The following is a 14,020-nucleotide window of genomic DNA, read 5'->3' as shown; positions in this document are numbered from 1 at the left end:
GGAACTCAATGCAAAACACTCAGGAGTCTTCTCAGAATTTCGGGTTTGAGAAATAGTTACCCTGGCAATAATGATCTTGGACATGATAGATTTAGGGTGGAAGTGAGGTGATTTCTGAGTTTTTTTCTTGGTGAAATATTTCTCTTTTGATTGTAATTAGATTGGTTTTACCAGATGATAAATGAATTGGAAGGCACCCTGGCTTGAGAAGTGGGAGGACCATGATGACAGCCTTGGCTTTAGGTACCAATATGAAGACAACATTCTATTTCTAGGCGGTTCTTGGTTATGTAAAAATAAGGTTGTATTTGGTTGTCATAAATGTCCCTACCACTCTAACACATTGTGGAACTATAATGCTATCCTTATAAAACACTGAGATTAGTTTTCCTGGCCACCATTACTCTACCATCAGAACAGATTTATATAGGACTTTCTTTTTTTTTTTTTTTTTTAAGATTTTATTTATTCATTCATGAGAGACACAGAGAGGCAGAGACATAGGCAAAGGGAGAAACAGGGTGTCCAAAGGGAGCCCTGATGTGGGACTTGATCCCAGGACCCCAGGATCACGACCTGAGCCAAAGGCAGATGCTCAACCACTGAGCCACCCAGGCATCCCAATGTAGCACCTTTCTTTGAAAGTTCCATACATTCTATACACAACAACTGAGAAAATAGAGAGGAATGTGGTAAATACAGTATGCTTTTGCATTGGATCTGAGTTCAAGTTTGAACTTTCCCACTTTATCAATGGCTCAATGTTGAGCAAATTACTTAATTTATCTAAGTCTAAATTTGCTCAGTCATGAAATGTGGTTCATTTTACCTGTTTCATAGGGTTGCTCAAGAATTAAAGGAGAGAACCATAAATCACAAGCTTACATCTTAATAGATGTTCAAATAGAAGAGAGTTATTATTCTTGTTGTAGAAAAAGAAACAATGGATTCAAGCCTGGAAGAAGGTCTTTCATCTAAGGGAGTGTCGGATTGCATTATGCACATGAATTATGCTCCCCAAATCTAAAAGACTGCTGTCATTTTTTGTCACATGCTAAAATACTATCAATAGAGACTCTGGAGGAAGAAACATGATGGTATTGGTTGAATGAATTAAGAAAGTTGCTCCCTTCAGCCAGGACTCTTGGGCCTTGCTGAATACTTTCACAATGTGTTAGAGTCAAACTATATCATACAACTGACCATTGTATCCATAGTACCAGACATTTTGGGCCATAACATATATTGATGAGTAAGTGAAGTGTTTCATATTTAAATGATTTTTTAAAATTAAGTTTGTTCCTGATAGGTCTGAAATGGCTAAAAAAAACCTAATTTTTCATAAATGGGAGGGGGTAATGAGAATATGCCCAAAAGGGCTAATTCTAAGCAGTGCATAGAAATAGTGAACAAGCATTTTCTAATCAAAAGGGCATTACAGATGGACAGTTCCTTTGATACAGGGAGACATTAATGATAATACAACCTGCATATTATCTTCAGGCCTGATCCAAGGCCATCTCGAAAGGAAAGATACATGTGAACTTCAAAGGAGGGGTCTGGTTGCTGAGATCAGGCAAGACCACTGCATCTGAGCTCTCAGCTGACAGAGAAGTTCAGGAACTGAGAGACCAGGGATTACTTGGTCTGCTCTGCAACCTCCCCTGGGTTACTGTTTTTGTTGCCCAAGTCAGTTTCCTATGTTGATTACCAATAAAAGCTCTAAAGTAATTTTTTAAAATAATGTGCATTCTGGAATAATGGTGGAAAGGTGCTCCACCCTCTGCAGCCAGACTTGAACACGGGGAGAAATATCACAAAGGATGGAGAAAGCAGGCTGGGTCCCAGAGGCCTCTGTGAGGAGGAGCAGAGACAATCAGGGCCAGAGAATGGATTCAGAGAATCCCAGATACAATGTAGGATCGAGCAAGAGAATTGCTGCCTCTCAGTTTCTAGGAATACAAGTTTTGGGGATTATTTTCTCCAGGTTTGCCATCTATTTAATCTATCTGTACCCTAGTACGTAATAATTCTTTCTTACAACTTTTTCACAGTGCTTTCTGAAAGGGTTTATTTTCTGGGTTTGGGAAATGCTGAGAAGTCCAGCTCACTAGGAAATAAATTCAACCTGATTACTTAACCAAACTTCCTGAATGGCCAATATATGAATTTATCTCCAACTCGAAAATGAACAGAGCATTGTCTTACCAAATGTCATCATTTCCTGCCTTTGAGAAGAGGCTAGAAAGACTTGTGCTGAACCATTTCAGAGCATTTCAGATATGTCTTCAGCTGAAACCTGGAAATCAAAGCAAAAGAGCAGAAAAATAAATATATAAAAACAAAATTTGTGAGCTTTGGGAAACAAGTGGTTTTGGGGAAAAGCTAATTTTCAAAGGTCCTCCATGTGCCCCATGGCCACTCTCCCTTCTCTTCTAGGACCTTCCCGCCTCTCTTCATTTCAGTTTTGAGTTAGAAATACTGGAACTGATCACTTTTCAGCCTCAATAAGTCCTTGCTAATTATTTTAACATTTCAGGTTCAGGAAACCCAAACCCAGTGTTTGTTAAGTGCTCTTTGCCTTGATTTGTATGCCCTCTTATATTTCAAGGGAAGTTGGATCCATGTGTTTCTGATTCATTTTTACTTAACTCATCAAGACATTGTTTCATGAAGGCCATTTGATGTCCAAAGATTCTGCTGAACCTTTTGTTCGTTAAGCCATATAGCAGTGAAGCAATATGCAGTTTATAACAAAAGACCAGAATTTGGAGACCCAGGAGCTAGCCATCCTACCTCTGTCACTCATGTGTGTTCCTACAATGAATCAGTTTTCTAGATATCTGTGTTATCTGAGGAGAAACAACAATTGTTTTATGCAAAGTTTAGAGAATTTTATAATAAAATATAATTTTGAAAAGTCTTTGTAAAGAGTAGGACATGTTACCAAAATAGTTGAAAGGATGAGTTTTTGCCTGGTGTTGAGGCTGTTATACTAGTTTTTCTGGCCAAGTACCACAACTCAAAATTAAAATGTCAAATAGTGATTAGACAAAACATAATGTTTCACCTGAAAGCATAATTCTTATATGGCTTTATACACTAAAAAAGAGTTCTATATTTCCTACTGATTTCCTTCTTGAGCTAATAAGCATACCACCAATCTGTTTAACAATTTGAAGAAGGTTAAGAGGTAGATATTTGCCATAGGGAGACATTCCTGTTTTTGACTCAAAGGCAGAAGTTTTCCTAATGTTTTATCTTGGAGTATGGGACACTGAAGGCAAAGTCCCTCTCAATGGAATGGCAACAAATTTACCATATATCAATAATAAAATAATTTATTTTTATTCATTCATTCCAGCTTTCCACTGGGTTCATTTTCATACAGTTAACTCGCTGGTCTCTGGGTTCTCAGGTGGTACCCTGATAGTTTACGAAGCCTCCAGAGAGCAAAAAAGGATCCAAGAATCAGTTTTAACTAGGGTCAAAAGAAAAAATCAAGGGACTTCTTAATCAAAATGGCAAGGAAGTTGTAAGAAACATGTTCAGGCAAACTAACAGGATTTGCCTTTCTGGTTTTTTGCTTCAGGAAGGTATCTTTAAAAAAAAGAGTGATCACAGGGCTGAAGACCTTTGAAAATAAGCTTTTTACCCAAAGCTCAGAAACTTTCTTTCTTTCTTCCTTCTTTCTTTCTTTTTTCTCTTTCTTTTTCTTTCTTTCTTTCTTTCTTTCTTTCTTTCTTTCTTTCTTTCTTTTTCTTTCTTTCTTTTTCTTCCTTCCTTCCTTCCTTCCTTCTTCCTTCCTTCCTTCTTTTCTTTTCTTTTCTTTTTTTTTTCTTTTCTTTGTCTCATTTCTCTTGATCACTTGATCTCTAAATAGTAGCCTGTAGCCTGGTATCAGACAAAGGGTCCAGTCAAACATGGCATAATTCCCACCCAGAACAGACTGAGCCACATAGGCAGAAGGTTAGTAGACATGTATGTAGTCCCCTTTTCTCACACTTCCCAGGAAGAGGAGTGGTTGGATGGGGTATGGTCAGACATACCATGGGTGCGCTGCAGGAGAGGCATCTAGCTCCTCTTCTTGTCTTTTTGTAGAGTTCTCATGAAAACAGATAAGGAGGGTAAAACTTTGTAAGTTTTGCTACTAGCTGCTTAGGGGAAGTACACACCAATGTTGGGTATACCAGTTGTCCAGTACCAATATCCTTTGGAGACCTTGTGGCAAGTTGAAACCAGCCGTTGACCCTCCTGCTGATATGACAGGTATTAATTAATACCAGCTGGCTCCTGCCAGGCAATCTAGGGAGATTCACTGGACAAGCCCCTTTGTCTCCCCACAATTGGTAAGCTACTGAAACCTATTAGGAGAGTACCTACTACTTGCCCAGGAAGTGGGATGTGGAAATTAGGAAATACATAATAGCATCTATATTTGATCCATGGTGGGGGGAGGTGGAACAACTAAAGGCTAGGCTTCCAAGAGTTCACAGTCTAGTGAATGATGTCAGAACAAATACAGACCACATGTTATGGAAAATGATCTCATAGAGGTGTGAGCATCATTAGTGATACTACAAATGACCTGGTGATCAAGAACTATATGCTCATGAGGTGGCAGGCTATGGGTGCAGGCTAAAGGAAGGGCATTCCAGGCAGAGGGAACCACATGTAGGCAGGAAGCCCCAATTATAACCAAGCTAAAGAAAGTGTGAAGAAATACCCCTCTCCCACAGTTTTATACATTTTGAAGGAGTCAAATCATAAGAAGTTAAAGTCCAACATTATATTACAGTTTCTAAAAATTTCCCAAACAATTTAGGAATGCCAGGCCCATTTCAAAAGTCAAGATTCTTTTGGAACCTTCTAAAGTAATGAGTTGTCCCTCAAACATCTTCTGTCTCCTTCTCCTACCTGAGTAGCCTGGTTGATATCCTCTTCGAATTGGTCACTGAGCTGGGGTGATATTAGCCAAACTGCCTGTGCTTGTTGGCTTTTTGTCTTTCAGTCTGGGTATAATTTTTGTACCCAACAACCCAAGTACATTATATACCCTAAAAGAAGCATAGAAGTCCCTCTCATCAGGTCAAAGAATATAGCTCCTCTAAGAAAACTCAAAGTTCTGAAAACAAGAGAATCCTTTTTAAGGTTGACCATATCTGTTTATAATTGTTCCTGCTTCAGAACCTGAAAGTCTTAATATTAGTGGAGTTGCAGTGTTATCTCCCACGATCTGAGTCATGAGAAAGTTGATATACTAAATCCTTTAAAGGCTTACATGTCCTTGTCCTAAAAAAATTGCATTCTGTTTGAATCAGGGATGCCAGTGAGCCTCCACAATCACTTGCTAATTGACTTCTACAGTCACTTCGCTGTTCCTGTCCCTCTCCACCTCCCCTCCTCCTCAGCCAGGCAGTGATAAAGTGACATTCTTGGTAGCTCTGTGAAGGCTTCAGGGAGTTGTGAATTTTCATATTCATACCTCTTGAGCTGGAATGAGAGGGCCTTGGCTTTTGCTATTCAATGGGAATAAAATTTAGAAGCTCATAAATCGATGTCTTACTTGTTAATCTTAACATGTTTGGACGATGTTAATTTAGTGAGCGTGTATATTTCTTATCTGTTGCTGTACAGCAAATCCCTCCAAAATTTAGTAGTGTAAAATAATAGCAACCACTTACGTCTCAGCTTCTGTGATTCAAGAATTTGGAAGCGGCTCAGCTGGGTAGTTTTGGGTCTTATGAGGTTACAAGCAAGTGATGTCTAGGCCTGGGGTCATTTTGAAGGCTTTCTTCACACACAATCCTGGTGCCCCATCTAGGAAGACACTGACAGCTGATCGCTTGAACAAGTCAGGCTCCTCAAGGAGGTCTCTCTACTTGTTTCTCTACTTGTATCATGGCAGCTTTAGGGTATCTGAACTTCTCACTTGGCAGCTCAGGCCCTCAGGGGAATAGCTCCTAAGAGTATAGAGTACATAGAGTAAGGGGAAGGCTGTGTCACTGTTCCCAATATAGCTGCAGAAGTGTCAAAGGATTGCTTCCCTTCATTCTATTTGGTAGAATTGACTCACTAAGGGTGGCCCATGTTAAGGGAAGAGTAATTAGACTCCACCTTTGTATTGCAGAAATGACAAAGATTTGCAGATTTGTTTTAAAACAATCACAAAGGAAGTCAGAGGGAAGGGAGTATCAACTGAAAATGACAGATGAATGGAAAAATATAAAGCTAATTATCATAATTTCCATTGACATTTCTTTGAAATTTGTCATGAATCAAGTTCAGACTTTAATCAAGTTCAGAAGGGGAGGCGGGCGGGGATTGGGGTGACTGGGTGGTGGGCACTGAGGTGGGCACTTGACGGGATGAGCACTGGGTGTTATTCTGTATGTTGACAAATTGAACACCAATAAAAAATAAATTTATTAAAAAAATCAAGTTCAGTATCATTTTTGCCTTTTACCTAGTTTCTAATTTTTTGTTACATAATTCTATTTTTTCTTAATGGCATCAATTTTCTTTTTAATTTAATTGATTAAATTTTGTTTTGTACCTACTATATGCTAAGCCTGTGCTAATTGGGATACAGATGCAAATTTATACGGTCCATGCTTTCAAGGAGTTCACAGTCAAAATTAAAATTCCTTGTGACAACTGCAACATTAGAAGCATAAACAAGGCATAGAGATGAAATAGATATGGCAAAGAAAAATAACCTGATAAAATCTTACCATATATTTTCATTCTACTTCACAACCTTGCAAAATGAGACCTTCAATTGCACCTGTTTTAAATGCGCCATAAACCCTATTAATATTAATTTAGAAAGTATTCCCGAAGGTAGTCTTTAGTGCTAAAGCCTGACAAAGATTTTCTGAGGTTAAAACACAAGCCTGACTTGTTCAAGCGATCAGCTGTCGGTGTCTTCCTAGATGGGGCACCAGGCTTGTGTGTGAAGAAAGCCTTCAAAATGACCCCAGGCCTAGACATCACTTGCTTGTAACCTCATAAGATGCAAAACTACCCAGCTGAGCCGCTTCCAAATTCTTGAATCACAGAAGCATGAGACGTAAGTGGTTGCTATTATTTTACACTACTAAATTTTGGAGGGATTTGCTGTACAGCAACAGATAAACACACAATCTAAGCATAAGATTCTCATCTAGGTATAAATTATTGAGATGACATTTGGTCCAGCCCTGTGCATCCAAGCAGTTTCAGCCCAGCCCAAATGTATAGAAATCTATTCTACTATTTTCAGGATAGTGCTAATAGGAATAGCTCTTGCATTTCCAATGGTGTAAGATATTTACTGCACTGTAGGAGGCCCCGGATGTACTATCAGATATGAAAGCCCTAAAAGGAAGCCCGTGAAAAAGAGGAGGACACCGGACAATATCTTGCGAAGGCTGCAGTCAGAGGCTGGAAGAAGGAGAAAAGTCACTGAGGAGACAAAAGATTGGCAGTCAGCATTAGGAAAACAGAGGAAAAGAAGAACCAAGACAGTACAATGTCATGACAGCCCAGGAGGGGAGACTTTTCATAAGGAGGGGGGGCGACAACCTTGTGACTGAACTATGTAGGTCAAGAAGAAGGAAGGCTAAGATTGGTGCTTCTCAAATCGCAGCAGCAGCTCAAGGAGGTCATTGGTGATCTTCACATCATAGCTTCAGTCAAATGCTGGAAAGAAAAGCTGCTGAGATTGCCCCAGATTACTCAGCACACAGTTACCAGGCAAAGGGGCCCTACAGCTCTAGCAGGATTGCAGCAAATTCCTCGATGCAATTCAACAACCATGCATTTGGGTTATTTTTTCTTTAAGATTTATTTATTCATTTATTCATGAGAGACAGACAGAGAGAGAGAGAGAGAGAGAGAGAGAGAGAGGCACAGAGACACAGTTAAAGGGAGCCTGACATGGGACTCGATCCCCGGTCTCCAGGATCACACCCTAGGCCGAAGGCGGTGCTAAACCACTGAGCTATCCGGGCTGCCCAACAACTATGCATTTGAACATCTACTATGTTTCTAGCCACTTTTTAAAGTGACCCTACACTCCCCCCAAAGAGATTATATTCCTTAGCCCAGCATTCATTGCTTTCCAAAATCATTAAGCCTCATTTATCAACTACTATGTCCTCACACGCACACTTTATTTTGTCCTAATATGATTATGCTAAAAAAAAAAAAAATCTCATGCTTGTTTTTATTTCTCTCTTGCGGCCAGGGAAGAAGTCCAAAGAGGACAATTCAGAGATTCACCATGGTAGGAATGTGTTATAGGAAAAGAGAATGTTTAGATACAAATTTTAGGCAGAATTCAGTAAAAAATGAGTCTGGTTAAAGAACATCAGCGGAGAGGGTAGGAGCTGATTTCCCAGAAGAGCTCTTAATTGCATTAAAGTTTATCAGAAAATTGCTTAAGCATTTATCAGGAATGCTAATTTCTTTCCAGAAGAATGTTGGTTGTGAACTGTCTCACACACAAAATATTTTATCCCAGACCAAGTATGGGACAATTTTCTCTCCCACCTATTTACCCATTTCGATATGAAATGTTAATAAACATTTCATGATTTCTCAACATGAGAACATATTTTGTACCTGTATATCCAGCCCCACTTGCTAATCCCTGTCGCTTCTTGTTGCTTCTGGCCAAATCAAATGTTCTCTCCTCCTTATCGTGGGATTTTTTTCTATTCTAAACTACAATTCTTTTATTGCCATTCTTAATTTTTATTGTTGTTGGCTGTATTTATATTTATTTTAACTATAAGAAATTTCATCGGGACATCAGTGTGGCTTAATGGTTGAGCATCTGCCTTTGGCTCAGGTTGTGATCCCGGGGTCCTAGGATTGAATCCTCATATCAGGCTCACCACAGGAAGCCTGCTTTTTCTTCTGCCTATGTTTCTGCCTCTCTCTGTGTGTGTCTCTCATGAATAAATAAATAAAATCTAAAAAAAAGAAAAAGAAAAAAATTTTATCTTTTCCTCTGTACTCATTAATGTTAAATAAAGGTGGAAAAATTAAGTGTATAAACCACAGTATATAAGATGTTTTATGATGCAATCTTCAATATGTTGTACTTCATGGAAATATTTCAAAATCTAATTAATTTATCATTAGTCAGATTAGATTCAGTGGTGAATCCTCAGTACATGTCTTCTTCCTCATGGTATAAGATAGATGCTTCATCTTTAGTCATTGCCTCCTTACTCTTGCCAGCAGGAAGGGGGAAGGTGAGAATGACATGCCTCTTCTTTGTAAGGACACATTTCAGAAACTGCATGCAATATTGTCAGAATTGTCAGAATTGTTAATGCACTGAAAAGTCAAAGCACATTCAATACGGCCCATTAGTTATAACTTAGTTACATTACAGCACTAGTAGCAAGGGAAACTGAGGAATGGGCACAATTTAAAAATCATGGGTTCCAATACTTAGGAGGAAAAAAGAACAAATACTGAGGGAATGCTAAAAGTCTTTCCTTCTATAGCCGGCTAATTCTAATATTTACCAAATCTCACTGGTCAAGAAATTCTTATTTTAATTTAACTTGTTTTTCCATGCTCCAGCATATTTATTCCTCTTGGGTTCTCAGTAAATACTAACAGACTCCATTTTTTAATGTATAAAAATATCAGTTCCAAGTTCTAGAAGAATATATATAATATATACATATATAACAAAAAATATTGGGGACCACTTTTATGTGAAACATCATGGTTCCCAACTTTTTAAATCATGAACTACAATCAATAAATGTTAATCCCCACAATATATTTACATTCACCTATTAATATATTTACAAATGTACTTCTACAATATGTTATTAAACATGCACAAAAACTAAAATTGAAAAGATAAAGAATAAATACAAATAAAAGTTCTGATATTTCCTTCTCTCACACCATTAGACTTTCTGAGGCAAACATCAATCTAACAGATGTTAGATATCTTGACTTACGCTCTTCAGCTATCACACACACATCATCATTTCAATTGAGAATTCAACCAAAACCTAACAGAGAAGGCTAGGACAACATGCTAACCATATACGTTGTTATATTGTTATGTCCCACATGGAAAAGAAATAACAATTGTTGAAACTCCCACATTTTGGGTCTGACAAACAAATTAAGCATCTCGACAAGATGTCTGCATTGAAAAACCCATTTGGGCTTTTTCACAACATAGTTGACTTTGTTAAAGAGTTCAATGTCTTCTTGTTTATGAAGTTTTAATTTTACTACTATTGAGTTACTCAGATGGAATAAACAAGGAACACTGCTGTTCTGCTCATTGTGGTCATGAATTACAGGGCCCTGGAGAAGCATGTTGAGGTACTTTGGAGTCTCGATTTCAGTGCGCTGTGTGTATACTCTGTATGCTTCTATACAACATGAACGTAGACTTTAAAGTTTTTCAAACGATACTAGTTGAATTTGCCGGACCAGTCATGTTGCATTTCCCTGAGGGTAAACCCCAAGATTGACAGCTCTCCCTTTGTGTTACAGAATAAAACTGAGCAATCAGGACCAAGCAGATCCCTGCCACATAGCTACTCACCGATATCAATTACTGAGCCTAATTATCTTGACAAAGTATACTATTCGCTTAAATCTTTCATTTTTCTGGAATCACAAAAGCAACAGAGACTGCAGGAAAAATGATCACGCCATCTTGAAACTGCTAATATCTAATATGAAGGCTTTTGATCAAAGCCAAGCATGAACCCAATGCCTCAAGAATAAAAAAAATTTAAAAAGCAATTTAGAGAAAGTTCAAACATGGCTTTATGAAGAGAGGCTTTGAAGGAGAACATGGCTTAAGAGAGGGCTCTAAAACTGAAATTCTTATACATTATAATAAATACATGTAGAAGATAAAGACAACAGTAAGACTGCTCAGAAACTCTCTGATGAGTTTAGATTTTGAAAGAATACATATAAAAATGCAAGGAAGGTCATATATCCAAGGACACAAATTGTGAAATGTATAAGAAAATTGTCAGAATCGTTAATGTGCTGATAAGGCAAAGCTTACAAAAGTGACAGAGGCAATAAAACCTATCATTTCAACTCTGTTTCGATCACAGATGTGAACAAGAAGTAAAATGTACAATGCTGGAGATGGCAGTATAATGCTGGTAGATGAGAGGAGCATTTCAATCAAGGAAAATTATCTTCAAAACTTAGGAAGTCCAACATGGGTTAAAAGGGTACACGAATTTTGAGAAAGAATGTGCTGCTTAAATGAATTCTATACTCCATCTCCAGAGGACTTGCACCCCAGGATTCTAAGGAAACTTCTAGGCATGATTGTGAGGTGACTTAGGGTAATCATTGACTCAAGGAGACCCTGAGATATGTCAGGAGACTGGAACAGAACAGACTCACTTTGGATTTTTCAGATTTTTGTGGGCAATACAGGGTTTGGGAATAGATTCTAGCAACTGTAAATAAGTAGACATGATGTTGTTCTCTTGAAAAATCCTGGAAAGGACTATTAAACAGGTGGCTGTTGACCTCACAAAACAAAATACTGATCAGTAGGATAGGATCTGATATATATTCATAATGAAAATCCACTCCAAATGGGATTCATGTCCTTATTAGTAAATAGAGTAAAGTAAATAGATGGAAAAGTAATGGACATCTACCACAAACACGACACAGAGGAACTCTTATTAGATAGTCTCTTTAAATACCAACATGAAAAGCAACCTTTAACCAATCTTTAGGCCACAAAAAACTATCTTTTTAAAATATAATTCCTTTCCTAAATATATAAGTAAAAAATTTTAAACCATATGGACACACAGTACTTTCTTCACTCCTAGATGAAATTCATTTTGAAATAATGCATCAATATAAAAACAGATTTTTGGGTTGAGAAAGGAAATATATTAAGTGTTATAATTCATCCTAATTTACGAAGCACTAAAATATGAAAAATGTACCTTAGAACTGAAGAAACCACACACACACATTTATGTATAGGATTAAAATCATACATTTTATTCACTTGGCATTTGATTGTGATCTTTGACTCCATGTCATTTAAAAGTCTATTAATATAATTTCTGGTGAAACAGTAACACATTATAATTTATTCAGTTATTAGTCTATTATTCTGAAATTTTTCTCTTTGTATATAAATAATTTTGCAATTTGTTATTCAGAAATCTTTATCTGCATTTCTGATTATTTCCTTAGGATACATTTCTAGAAGTGAAGTTAGAGTAAAAAGATGTTTTAAAGATCCTTGATACACAGTACCAAACTGATTCTCTGAAAATTTGCACCAATTTACATTATCACCAGCAGTGGTTTGAGAAAAACCTATTTTCCCATGATTCAAAATAATCTTTACTTTTCAAATTCTTTGTTGATTTGGTAGGCAAAAACATCATTTGACCAAGCAAATGATTTAATTTGGTTTGAATTTTGTTGACTAGAGAGACATGGAGTATTTTTCCGTACAGATATTATTTGTGTTTCTTCTCTAAATTGTCTGTTATTGGCTTTTACTCCCTTTTCTAATGGAAGTTTATGATTTTCCTTTTCAATTATTATGTGGTCTTTATATATCAAAGATATTAACCACTTTCTGTTCCATTTGTTATCATTTTTCATGTTTTTGTTGTAAACATTTGTGTCATTTTGTTTTAAATCTGCATGTTCTTTATTTTAAGCTCATCCTAAAGAATATATGGTCTTTCATTGGCAAGCTTACAAAACTTGCTTCAATTGTTATATCTGATATTTGACTTTACCTCTAGTATTTTGTTTATTCCTTTTGTTTCTGAGTAATGTCTTGCTGTTTATTTTGTGTGTGGCTGTGTTTTGGTTTACGATTGGTGTTTTGATTGCTTTTATCTTCCACAGTGATTTGGAACACAGACATCTTATTTTATTTTACTTGTGATTGCTAAGTTTCTCAAGGCATATGTGAACCTATACTTCACAACATATCAAATTCATGAATGAAATGAAACCTTTAATTCTCACTATGTGATATTAGGAATTTGGTATGTTTATATTCTCCCCACCCCTTACCTCCTTCACTTTCTGGCCTTTATGATATAATCTGGGATTTGGAGCTAGACTATTACTACTAAATTATTAATTTTCCATCTTATAACTTAAAATATTTTTTTTATATTTCCTCTCAAAGGAATTATTTTATTTTTGCATTCAATTTTGTACAAATGTTAATACTGATTATTTTTATTTAAATGTATGTTTATTTGGTTTCATTGCTCAGACTCAGGATCAGTCATTTTATATTAAAACTTTAATGTTCTGGGTCCTGGATATTTTATGTAATTATGAGACATTTAGATTTTGAAAGATCAGAACAATAGACTTGACCAGATAAAACTTAACAACAAATATAGAAAAGTAAGGATGGAGGGGTCCTTGGTTGGCAGTAACTGTAATGAAAAAGACCAGGAGATTTGAGTTATTATATTCTCACTATGAGCAAACCGTGTAAATGATGGTTTAAAAAGCAAATGCAAATACAATTGTCATGCTAATACACATAAGTCATAGGATAAAATGGTAGTAATTCCACTTAACTGGTTATAAGCCAGACAATCTTTGGCTGTACTCAGGTCAGTTCTGAGCCATATTAACATTTAAATCTAGCAAGCATCCAGAAGGGCGATTAAAAGAGAGAAAAGTCTGGAAATCATGTCATGTAAAGACTAATTGAGGGAACTTGGGGCTTTAAACTGGGAAAAATGAGATTTACGTAATATGTATTTATAAAGGATCATGATAGGTAACAAAGACTCATTGGTCCTGGAGGCAGATGCAGGAGCATGAGTCAAGTTTCAGAGGAGATTTTAACACAATAGGAGGAAATTTCCCAGTAGTTCGAGCTGTCCAAATTTGGCATGTGCTGCCTCAGACATGCTTCCCATCTCCTTACACAGTGGAGGGTCTCGGTTGAAGACAGCATATAACTTTTATGATATTGGCAAAGAAATGATTGATTAGAAAT

General features: G+C 36.8%; 1 long non-coding RNA gene across 1 annotated transcript in view; it reads right to left on the bottom strand.

Annotated features, from left to right (window-relative positions):
• The window catches only part of LOC140625444 (uncharacterized), a 143,894-nt gene that overhangs the window by 14,485 nt on the left and 115,389 nt on the right, over positions 1-14,020 (bottom strand). Inside the window, exon 6 of the long non-coding RNA XR_012024785.1 lies at positions 2,209-2,299. This is a non-coding gene — a long non-coding RNA (uncharacterized lncRNA). The remainder of the gene's footprint in view (positions 1-2,208; positions 2,300-14,020) is intronic.

The sequence above is a fragment of the Canis lupus genome, chromosome 36 (genome assembly GCF_048164855.1).
Source record: "Canis lupus baileyi chromosome 36, mCanLup2.hap1, whole genome shotgun sequence".
NCBI lineage: Eukaryota > Metazoa > Chordata > Mammalia > Carnivora > Canidae > Canis > Canis lupus.
The sequence above is the reverse complement of the archived record's forward strand: the minus strand, read 5'-3'. Positions and strand labels throughout refer to the sequence as shown.